A 12,498-nucleotide genomic window follows, 5' to 3' on the forward strand; every position below is an offset into this window, starting at 1 on the left:
GTTAGCATGCTAACCTCAGTGGATATTTCTGCAATACAGTATATAGACATATCTGAAATAACATCAAAAGTATCATTTCTTCACATACTGTTGATAATCTAAGTTAATTTTTGAAAGTTTCAAATGAAAACACTTTTATATTGCCCCTTTAAAGAATACGTCTGTTGAAAATCTATATTTTTCTTTTCTTCAACAAATCCCATGTGCAGAGTCAAACAAACAATTAATTAAACAATTAGGTACTGTGTGTGTATCCAAAGCCCTATATATATTATTTCTCTGTGCCATGGAACTCTATTGTTGTTCAAAAACAATTAGAAACACAACAGTGAACCACACTGTTGCACTTGATGACATGTTTCTTCAGTACCATGAACACACACACTGTAGTTTACTTTACTTCAATCTCACATACACCATCTTGCTGTCAGAAATACTAACTACCACACCAAATGTGGATTAATCAACTGCTGAAAATAGTCCCCAACAAGCATTATATCCTCCTTTTTGAAGAACTTTTTATAAAATCTCTAGTGGACAGCTATTTTAGGAAAAGAAGACTTCATCCAATCTCAACCCTCAAAGGCCCTCAGCAAAACCAAAAGGCCTGGAAGACCATGGAAGAAAACTAAAGTGGTTGCTCGCAGAATTCTTTCCTTGGCGAAGAAAAACCCCTTCACAACATCTCATCAGGTCAAGAACACTGTCGAGGCGGCAGGTGTATCATCGTTAAAGTCTACAATCAAGAGACACCTTCATGAATGTAAATACAGGGGGTTTACTACAATGTGCAAACCACTGGTAACACTCAAGAACAGAAAGGCCAGATTAGACTTTGCCAGAAAACGTGTAAAAAAGCCTGCCAAGTTCTGGCACAAGATTCTTTGGACAGATGAAACCAGATTAACTTGAACCAAAATGATGGGAAGAGAAGAGTATAGAGAAGGAAAGGAACAGCTCATGATCCAGAGCATACAACATCATCTGTCAAACATGGTGGAAGCAGAGTTGTGGCATCGGCATGTATGGCTGCCAATGGAACTGGGTCACCGGTGTTTATTGATGATGTGACTGCTGATAGAAGTCTCGTGTATAGGTCTACACTGTCTGCTCAGATTCAGCCAAATGCAGAAAAACTGGGAGGATGCTGTTTCACAGTACAGATGGATAATGTTCCAAAACATATTGCGAAAGCAACCCACTGAGCTTCTCAAGTCAAAGAAATTGAAAATTCTTCAATGCCCAAGTTAGTCACTAGACCTCAACCCTACTGAGCCTGCTTTTCACTTCCAGAAAACAAAACTGAAGGCAAAAAGACCCATAAACAATCAGCAATTGAATGCGGCTGCAGTAAAGGCCTGGCAAAGCATCTCAAGGGAGGAAACTCAGCATTAGTTGATGTCCATGGGTTCCAGACTTCAGGCAGTTACAACTGCAAAGGATTTTCATCCAGAGTATTAAAAATAATCCTGAAATTTTTATCACTATGTTGGTTTTGTCCAATTACTTTTAAACCTCTGAAAATGAGGGACTATGTATAAAAATGGCTATAATTTCTTAACGGTTACTGCAATATTTTTGTTAAACTCCTCAAATTAGAGCTGAAAGTCTACAGTTCAATCACATCAAATCCATCGTGGTGGTGTACAGAGGTCAAACACTTACTAACACTAACTGTATATGTATATATAAGGTATAATTGTGAGGGGTAGATGACTGTGGCATAGCATCTCCAAAACAGCAGGTCTTGTGGGGTGTTCCTTGTATGCAATGGTTAGTTAAATGGTTCAAGGAAGGACTGAACTGGCAACGGGGTCATGGGCGTCCAAGGCTCATTGTGTGCGTTAGGAGGAAAGGCTGGCCCGTGTGGTCCAAACCTACAGAAGAGTTACTGTAGCACAAACTGCTGAAAACCTTATTGCTGGCTATGATAGAAAGCTGTTAAAAAACCCAGTGCATTGCAGCTTGCTGTGTATGGGTCTGCTTAGCTGCAGACCGGTAAGAGGGCCCATGTTGACCCCTGTCCAACACCAAAAGTGCCTCCAATGGGCACATGAGCATCAGAAGTGGTCCAGGGAGGATTGGAAGAAGGTGGCCTGGTCTGATGAATCATATTTTCTTTTACATAATTTGGATGGCTGGGTCTGTCTGAGTCGTTTACCTCTGGAAAAGATGGCACCAGGATGCACTTTGGGAAGAAGGGAAGCCAGTGGAGGCAGTGTGATGCTCTGGGAATGTTCTGCTGTGAAACCTTGGGTCCTGGCATTCATGTGGATGTTAATTTGACCTGTACCAACTACCTAAACATTGTTGGTCTGCAACAATGTTGACAAATGCAATCGTATGGCATTGGTATCCTCTGATGGCAGTGGCCTTTTTCAGCAGGATAATGCACCTTGCCACACTGAAAAAAATATTCAGGAATGATTTTAGGAATATGAAAAAGAGGTCAAGGTGTTGACTTGGCCTCCAAATTCCCCAGATCCCAATCTGATTAAGCATCTGTGGGATTTGCTGAAAAGGCAAGTCCGATCCATGAAGGCCCCACCTCGCAGCTTACAGGACTTGAAGGATCTGATGGTAACGTCTTGGTACCTGATACCAGAGGACACCTTCTGTGGTCTTGTGGAGTCCATGCCTCAATGGGTAAGAACTGTTTTGGTGGCTCAACACAATATTAGGCAGGTGGTTTTAATGTTGTGGTTGATTGGTGAATTCACACAAGTAGTGGTTTCAAAGATCATACTACATTATTTAATAATTTAAATGTCTTAATGTTTCAAACCCAGACTGTGCAGAGAAAATGAAGATTATCTCTCTCTCTTTCTCTTACTGTGTATGTGTGTGTGTTTGTGTAGCGCAAATAAAACTGCATTAATATTCCTGTTTACCAACCAAAGACTCAACACTTGAGTTTACTGACTTAACTTTCAGGGCAAAATGCTCCAATGACTGATGCAGAGAAGTGGTTAACTTTGATACTTGTGTTTTCTTTCATCCTGTTGATGAAAATATTTAACTGGTCTTCCTTTTTACTCTTCCGGTTAGGGGGTTTTCTACAGTTGCCCTGCCAGGATCCTGTCTCTTTATAAATACTCTTAATATCAGTGTTTGTCCTGACAGGGTTCATTCATCTTGAGTGTAAACAAAAAGTAGGAGACATTGAAGATGACACTAAATACTGTCCTCCATAACAAGTCTGACCTTTGATTTCTTCTTAAATTTTCTGTACTTGTGTTAATTAATGGAAGTATCATGCTCATACTAATTGCTTCGTGCCTTGTTGCTGACAGTCCTAATAAAGTAGAACAGGGTTTATTAATTACTGCTTAGAGGGTGCTAATGATATCACATGTAGCCCTGGGAGGTCAGGTTGGACCGTCTAATCACCACTGAACAGTTAATGGTCTACTTTTGGCAGTCTCAGCTTTCACAAGGGACAACACTGCTTAGTTAAAGTATGGCCAAAGTTTCAGGAAAATGAAAAACAGATCTCAGAAGACTTATGATCAAGAATTGTTGATTTGCTTAAAGTTGGAAAGGGTTGCAAAGTAGTCTCAATGAATTTAGATATTCATCAGTCAGGGCAACCCGACAGTAGTTAGGGCTGCGAGTCCCGGTTCGACTCCCGCCCGACAGACCATTTGCTGCATGTCACTCCCCTACTTTCTTTCTCCACATTTCTTGTCTGTCTTCACTGTCCCTCTAAAATAAAGATGTAATAATGTAAATCTACTGCAAAATGACTTCAAACAAAGAAAATCTGCCTTTGAGATCAGCCAGGAGAATTCAGAGCCCAGATCGTATCCCAATAGAAATGTTGTGGAATGACCTCAAGAGAGCCGTTCACATCGGATATCCTAAGAATATGGTTGAGCTGAGGCAGTTTTGAGGAATGGTCCAAAATTCCTCCTAAATGTTGTGCAGGCCTGATCCTCAGCTACTGGAAGCGCTTGTTTGACCTTATTAGTGCCAAAGGAAGTTCTTCCAGTTAATAAATCCAAGGGTTCACTTACTTTTTCCAAAAGCACTTTGAATATTTAATGTGTGTGTTCAATAAAGATGAAGATTATAACTGTGTTTGTGTTATTAGCTTAATCACATTGTCTCTGTATAATCTTTGATTTAGGTGAAGATCTGATCACATTTTATCACCAGTAGAACAGGTCATTCCAAAGGGTTCACATACTTTTTCTTGCCACTGTAATTCAGAACCCCATCAAATTTAGAATGCTTGTTCAGGGCTATTGTCAGCAAAGTTATCTAGATAACTGTATAGCAAATCTGCTTCATTGAACAAGTTTTAGTTTTAATTCCTGACCTGAGGAGTTGCCTCTCCTGTGTCTTGCCATGTGCTTGTGAAGTGGTTGTTTTCTTTCCTCAATGTGCAGATCTGTGCATTTTTTGCTGCATTAAAGTGCATACACTACATTGCGCTGCTTATGTCTGGGTGTTTAGTCCTTAGGGTGGATAAGCTTCTGCCTCAACGTGTTACTGGGCTTGAAGTGCCCAGGGATGTGGTATTTACTGAAGATCCTCCTGAGTTTTTCAGATACTCCCACAACGTAAGTAATGACGTTCACTGTTGTTTTCTTCTCCTTCTGTTATGTATCTTTTTGTACTTTTGATGAAGGCCCAGTTTGGATAACCACACGTTTTAAGTGCTTCCCTGCTCCTTCCCCTCTGTCCTTGTAGGCATGTACTGAGCCCAATGGTGTAGGGTTCTGATAAACCCCAGCTTGTGATACAGTGGGTGATGAGTAAATATTGATCTGTATGAGTGGGTTTTTCGACGTCTTCAATCTGCAACTCAGATACATACTAACATATTTGCCTGGGACAACAATGATGTATAGCATCTTCCAGAACCACTGAAACAGGTAGCTGGTTTGGTGGGATCTGAAATGAATTTAAAGTGCCTTTTTTACAGTTTTTTTTTCTTTTTTCTTTTTGGTGCAGGGATACTATTGATGGAAATGGTGAGCCAATGATTTTGGATGATTTAATGAATAGCTGCTGGAGTCTTTTATGGGTATGAGTGATGTAATTGTCGCCAAACTGTTATGGATAATGTAAGGATACATAAAATTATTGATGTGTAGAGATGTCTGAATTTCTTGAGCTGCGATAAGAATATAAGTCCTCTCTGGTCTTTTTTGATAATGTGGTCTGGTGTTATTTTTTTTTTCCCACCTCAGTTGGACAAAGATCCGCCCCCACACTGCCTTTGATTGGCTAGCACTCGTCGCCTTCGTTGGTTGGGTTGGTTAAGTTTAGGCAGGAAGAGTGATGATTGGTCAGGATAAGGTTAAGAATATCAGGATAGGGGCAGGTCTTCCCCCACCTGTTGTCGAGGTCTCATTTGAGTGTATTGCAGATGTGGGTGCCAAGTAATTTGAATGATGTAGCGGTGGATTTGGGGATGCTGTTGAAGAGTATGGGGGTTTTGAGGAGTGGTTTCTGCATAAAGTCTATGATAAGTTTGTATGTTATGGAGAGATGGGCTTGTTGCCTATCCGCCAGGTTAGTTTCATTGTTGTCAGAGATGAGACCTACTGTACAATGGTTGTGTCATCTGCATACTTACAGATGTTAACAGACCTATGATGGGGTGTGAGTTGGTTGGTATATAGTGAGATGAGCCAAGGAGAGAGTACACAGCCCTGGGGGGCTCCGGTGCTGAGGGTCAGGGGGCGAGATGTGGTGTTATTTACCATGACCCTCTGTTGCCTCTGTTGATGCAGCACACCCTGTTATTTATTTTCTTTTTGTTACAGATACCTCATGCTGCATTTTTTGCGAGTAATAAATTCTGTTTGACTCTGATAAGAGCGAGGCCTATGTTTACCAACAAGTGACGGTGAAATTTCCCACCTTTCAAAGGTAAATATGTACTCTCCCACACTTCACTATCTCAGGGAGAGATAAAGAGGGGTAAAGAGAGACTGACAATGACTTAAATAGAGAGGCCAGATTTGGGGTGTAAACAGTGGTTGAATAAGCTGACAGTGTGAGCACAGCTGATAGTGTTTAAATCATGCTATCTCCCTCCATAGGTCCTGCGTTGTTTTCCACTGCCTCTGGCTATGTTTTACAGCATAATGAGAGCTAATTTTACTTGAAAACACCCACGTGCTATACATTCCCATCTGCATGGCACTCACTTCCTGCCTTACCCAGATGCTATAAGGGATATGGCTGGTTTTCATGTGATTTTATTTCTGTTATGCCATAAATCAGTAGTCCAACATGTTCATAGTCTGTAAGCAACTGTCTGTCTGTTGATGCTCTATATGACTAATCACACAAGCATTGTGGTGTTTTAACCTACAGCCATGTGCAGTTCTAAAGAAACAGAAGTAAGTAGCAAGCATGAAAAATGATCTGTGCGAAGTGTAAGGAAAAAACATCACTGCAAACACTTTTTTTACTAGCTCAAAGGTTTACACTCTGTTAATTAGTGTGCCTAACTGTTAAAAAAAAGGTCCAACAAGTTCTTAGTGCACCCATAAATACTCATATGAGTGTTTTCTGATTATGGTTAAGAAAAGATTGGTTAAAAAAAATCAATGTTTACGACTGTTAGGATGTGAACCGCTGTCTCTGGTGTCAATCACACACATTGTAAGCCCAACTTTCCATCTTATAATTTTTGCAGGAGTTTACACCAATTCTAAGGTCTAAGATTTGCATTGCCTTCCTAGACAACCAATTCTTGCCACACTCATTTCCATTGCAGAATGTATCAGTCCTGTGTGAGTTTACTTCCACCAAGTTCTTGGGAGTCTAATAATCACAATGCAAACATGGCCTAAGAGGTCAACAAATTGGATGAGGTGGCTTAAATCAGCTCTTCAGAGCCAAGCAAATGAGACCAGTCTATCCTTGTGGAAATGAATATGCTTGGTGAGTTGAGACTATCTTCCCTTGATAAAAGTGTGTACTCAAAACATTAAAACATCATCACCTCAGTGTTCCAGAGCCATCTTCACAGAAAGGCACGTAGAAGGTATTAGCAAATATTAGTTTCAATAATCCCTGTCTGATTTTTTCATTGTAGTAACTGAATTTTGGTCACAATGGTCTAAACCAGGGTAATTTGCTAATGTTAATCTGGTATACTGTTAACCATGTTCACATTTGCTTATTAGCATTTAACACAAAATGGCAGCTGATGCTGATGGGAATATCATTCAAGTCTATTTGGACATACACCAGTTTATTGATCAAAGTCAAATAGGGGCCTGATGATAGCACTAGATAAAAAGATATGGGTTTACCAAAGCAATTAGACATAATCCTTCATGAATGTATCTACCGAATTTCATGGCATTTCATGGACATTTTACTCTGGACTAAAAATATCAAGCTCATGGTGGTAATAGTGCTAATTTTGTCAGCTATTTTTAGATTTAGTCTTCATCTTATTCATGAAATAAAAAGTCCATGTTAGTTTTAGTTGTATTTAGTTAACGTCACCCTTTTTATTTTGTAGTCAGTTTTTAGTTTAGTTAGAAACACTTGACATTTTAGCCTAGTTTTAGTCAAGATCAAGAATGAGCATTTTAGTCAAACTTCAGCAAACTGCTTAAGAATAAGATTCTAACTGATTTAAACAATTGGAAAGATGCAACAACATTAGCAAATCCAATGCAATCTAACACTTGCAAATTGAGTCAATCAGAAAGAAACCAGGAAAAGAAAACCTTATCAATCATAAAGAACGTTGTACAACAGCCCTGCACTATAACCTAACCTTATTATTTTCAGTTTTGTCAGGACTGTGCCAGAAAGGTGTTGATTTTATCCTGTAATTTTATGTGGTAGTTTTGTACACAGTCTAGTACAAAAGCTTCTCTCCTGACAGTACTACACACTCACTTTTTCTCTCTGTGCCATTATATTTGAAGTGGGTCCAGATGTCAACCCGTTTTGTTGCCGTCATGTTCTTTTCCCTTCACTGTGTGTTATCTGATCGTAGCGCAGTCCAGCGCTGCTGAGCTTCTGGTGAGCAGAATCGTCACAAACGTGATTCGAGCGCGCAGGAAGAGAAACGTGCAGCGTAGCCATTCAAAGGGCATTTAGATTATGTCATAGTCTCAAAAATGTGTAATTTCCTCTCCTCTTTTTTCATCAAGGAAAATATAGAGATTTTGGTAAAGTTTTATTTTTTAAACTACATTATAGTCTCATCTTTTTTCATCAGCGATATTGCATGTTGTTATAGTCACAGATAGTGTTTAATGATGTAGGTGTTTTCATCGTTTTGTCTTAGTCATGGACAAAAGGATCATTGACAAACATATTTAGTCATAGTTTTTGTCAGTTAAATTAACAATAGGTTGTAATAGAGGAATAGTAAGGGGATCACAAAGTTGTTCAGGTTTATCTTTTGGAAACCATCAATCCATTATATGTTGAGATTTCCACTGGTGTTCCACTATAGTCTAACTGATGTTTTAGAGGGTTTTCCACTATGGTGTAACCAGGTGGCAAATTTATTAATTATATAATTTTCCACTTAGGTTTAGAATGGCTCTCAAATTTGTATACTGTAAATGTTAATTCATGTGTTCCGTGTTGCTTTCAGTGTAATATTGTTTTGTTATCTCAGTAAAATGTAAAGTAGTTTGTAAGTGGGCTGCTAGGCTTTCGCTTGCTATTGTAAACTTTGTTCACAAGGTTGTTTGTGTGAGTAAGTTTATTGGTATTCCGCCAAGTGCATCTTGGTCTCTTGTTCCTTTTGTTTGAGGACAACCTGGAGATTTGAATGGTGGACGTTGCTATGAATCTGTGAAATCTGTTCCGTGAAAATATTTTATCATTTTAAAATATTTCTAGACGCAACTGGAGTCAAGTTTGGTGCAAGCTGTATGCCTAGCAATGTAATGTTAGCACGCATAAAGCCTCAACTATGCTATTGTACATGGTAAAGGTTTAAAATTGATTCTAACTCTATTTTAAGGTAGACAACAGTGTTTTAAGTTGTGAAATCTCCATAAAGTTGCATGTAGGGAAACTTTTTGGAATGTAAGTGTCTTTAAAAATTTCACATTGTACATTCCAAGGTGACTTCATGGCTTTATGGTTCTTTAATGTGTATTTGTCAATAGCCATAGCCAACTGCCATATTTTTTGTTGATTGTTTTTGCTTTTAAAACATGTTATTATTACCTCTGCTAAGAAGGTTTTGTGATCACCCATGTCTGTTTGTTGGTTTGTTTATTTGTTAGCAGGATTACGCAAGAAGTACGGAACGGATTTGCATCAAACTAGGTGGCATGGTGGAGGGATGGGACATAGGCCAGGGAAGAACCCATTACATTTTGGGGCAGATCCAGATCATTTACTGTGGATTTGAATTTTTTTACCCTGAAGTCTGCTGTATATTATTTGACACTGGCCTTGGTGGAGGTCTGCACTCTACTGAGCACAGTTATACATGTTATTATTATATGATATTTTAAAACATGTTACCATTATACAGTACGTTAAGAATGAAGCAACCCGTGAGAGCACATAAGCTGCTCATAAAAAGGATTCAGTGATCCTGGCCTGTTAAAACTACCTATCATAAATGTTGTCAACCACAACATTAAGCATTAAAGAACCTCAGAAGTAATTGTGTCCTGTGTGGCATCTAATTCCACTAGCTACAAAAGTATAGATCACTCAAGAGACTTGTACGTTCTGAGAGGGACAGGTCAAGTCAAAATGGTCAAATTTAAAGACATAGAGTATTGTCAGCTTGAATACCAAATATAGATAATTATTGATTGTACTAATGGAGCCATTCTGCTTGCTCAATAGTGGATCAGCATGTGTATCTGATTATTTAAGGCTGGTCTGGAAACAGTGCTCTGTTGTGGCAGAGTACAAACATGCTAAACGTATGGGAATATTTCTGTTCATCTTCATCATCCAACATCCCACTCAGCTCCATCATCTTTCCTTTTTTCTCCATTAGGTTCAATGCTGTAAATGTCAATATCAGGAAGGGTGGATAGATGATTTCCCCCCAACACTAACACACACACACACACTCACACACACACACACACACACACACACACACACACACACACACACACACACACACACACACACACACACACACACAAGCTCTGAACCGACCCACCACACACAAATACACATCAATAGCAAACCCATGCTTTACTAATCAGCTGAGCATTCTCTCGATCTGTCTCTCGCCCGACTTGTAGTGTAGCATTGATATCTGATTATGTGGGGTCACTCATCCAGATGGACCCACGTTCAGACACACACCCACCCCACCCTACACCACACCCGACCTTTGACCTCCTGTAGTGTTGCCTTGGAAACCTGTTCTGTGGAGATGAGGAGGGCGGGGATGGAGAGGTGGGGAGAGCCCAGGAGGAGGAGGAGGAGGTTGGGGGAGGTATTTGTGTTTGGTATTCCAGGCTAATCTCACGGCTGGTTAAACTCCATGAATAGAGAGTGAGCTGGCCATGAACGTCTCGATCCCCCCCTCTTCTCTCATCCCTCACTGTCTCTTTTCTGTCTTTTCTTGGGTACTCCGGCTCTCATACTTCTCTTTTACTCCACTCTGTTCTCTTTTTCTCTCCCCCTTTTCTCTGCTCCAGTGCCAGACAGATGGTTCAGACAACAAACATTTGTCTGAAGTTCAGCATTCCTGACCACCCTAATAAATAAACTGGAGGAAGGAGATTTTTGTAAATAAGACATGTTCTTTGGTATTACAGATGCACTTATTCATTGCATGTATACACATCGATACAGCCTTCCTTGACAGCTGTGAGACTGGAACTCTCAACAAAAAAGTATACATATGATTATTGGACATTTTGTGAAACAACAGAACCCATTTTGGTGCTGTTGAAGGAAAATTCTGGTTTATTACATACTTTGGTCTTATTTTTCTAGTTTAGTCCTTCATTCATATTGGTTATACTAGTGGCAAACCCTTAGGGCATTCAAGGCCCTCAGTGAAGGGTTTATATTTCTCAGAATAAAAAAAATATCTGTGTAATATTTTTTGCAATATTTTTGTCAAACTGTAATAATTGTATTACTCAGAGACCTTCTCAGTCCTACAGACTTTCAGTTTGTGAGATCTGTGTCAATTGGGCCAATAGAGCGCAAGAGATTTTTTTCTCTGCTGGCTAGCTAGTGGTGGATATGGTTTAAGCAGGGCATTTGTGGGTTTTATTACAGATTTATTAGCTATACCATTTTCTTGAAGACCATTTGAGGAGAAGCTCAAATGGTCTGCCTTAGCAGACCATCATCAGAACCACCAACTCTGACTCAAGTGGGGGCATAGTATGGGACACATTTTCAGATAATGAACTACAGTACGCGTAGCACCCATGGCTCACTGGATCAGAGAAAAAGCAAAATTGTATTCCTGGGACTGTTTGCTTTTCTCTGCAGTGGAGGGGACTTGGAGCTCAACAGGTTTTGCAAATCTAACTTGTCTCAGCAAGACAGCTTAAAGACACAAACCTACCACTGGACATTTGAGGGCAACAGTAACATTACATTACAACATTTGGGGACTGCAGAGAGGACCTGCAACTAAACAAACAGAGAAGAAAATACATTATAATGCACAACAAACAGCTAAGGAGAAGCGGAGATAATGAAGGAGCTTATCAACCACATTGTCTTCCTCGGAAAAAAAGAACTTCCATTCAGGGACCATGATGAGGGAAAGGAGTCAAATAATAGAGGCAATTAGCAGGAGAGTCTTTCATTTTTATTGGAATATGACAAAGATTTGTATTACCACCTGTCCACCAAAAAGATGTGTTGACTAGCACGTCTTATAAAATTCAGGATGAGTTAATTGCAGCCATTACTTGTGTTTTTGTGGAAGAAATTAAATGAAGATAGGAAAACACCATTTGTTCCATGGTACATGAATCTACTGATATCAGTAATTTTGCACAATTGTCCCCTGTGCTCCACTATGTTTCAGACAGAGGTACTGTCAAAGTGTATGTCCTAAAGGTTAAAGATTTAATGGGATGCAGGCGAGAAGAAGATTTCGCAGCCCTGATCTCTAATTTTTTGGAGGAATATGACTCTTTCGGTGTTATGATGGAGTGGCTGTGATGGCCTTTGGTCTGGAAAGATTCCAGGTGAAAGTCAAGGAGAAAATCCCCGTGGCTTTCTTCATTCATTGCTATGCTCACATCCTGAACTGACCCAAGGAGCAGCATAGATGACAGAATGTAAAATGTTTTTCTCACACCTCACCAGCCTGGCTGCGAACTATTCCAGATTTCCAAAGCAAACGCAGCTGCTTAATGAAATATGTCAGAGGCGACTCCCATGCGTAGCCCCAACAAGATAGAAGTTTACCTCCAGATTGCTTTGAAGAGTGATGGAGAAAAAAAAAGTGAACTCAAGGAGCTTTTTGAGCTTATTACACTATGCACAGTACCATGACCACAATGTATATGTGCATAGGGCTGATGGCTATGTTTCTCA

Source organism: Xiphias gladius, chromosome 22, assembly GCF_016859285.1.
Source record: "Xiphias gladius isolate SHS-SW01 ecotype Sanya breed wild chromosome 22, ASM1685928v1, whole genome shotgun sequence".
NCBI lineage: Eukaryota > Metazoa > Chordata > Actinopteri > Istiophoriformes > Xiphiidae > Xiphias > Xiphias gladius.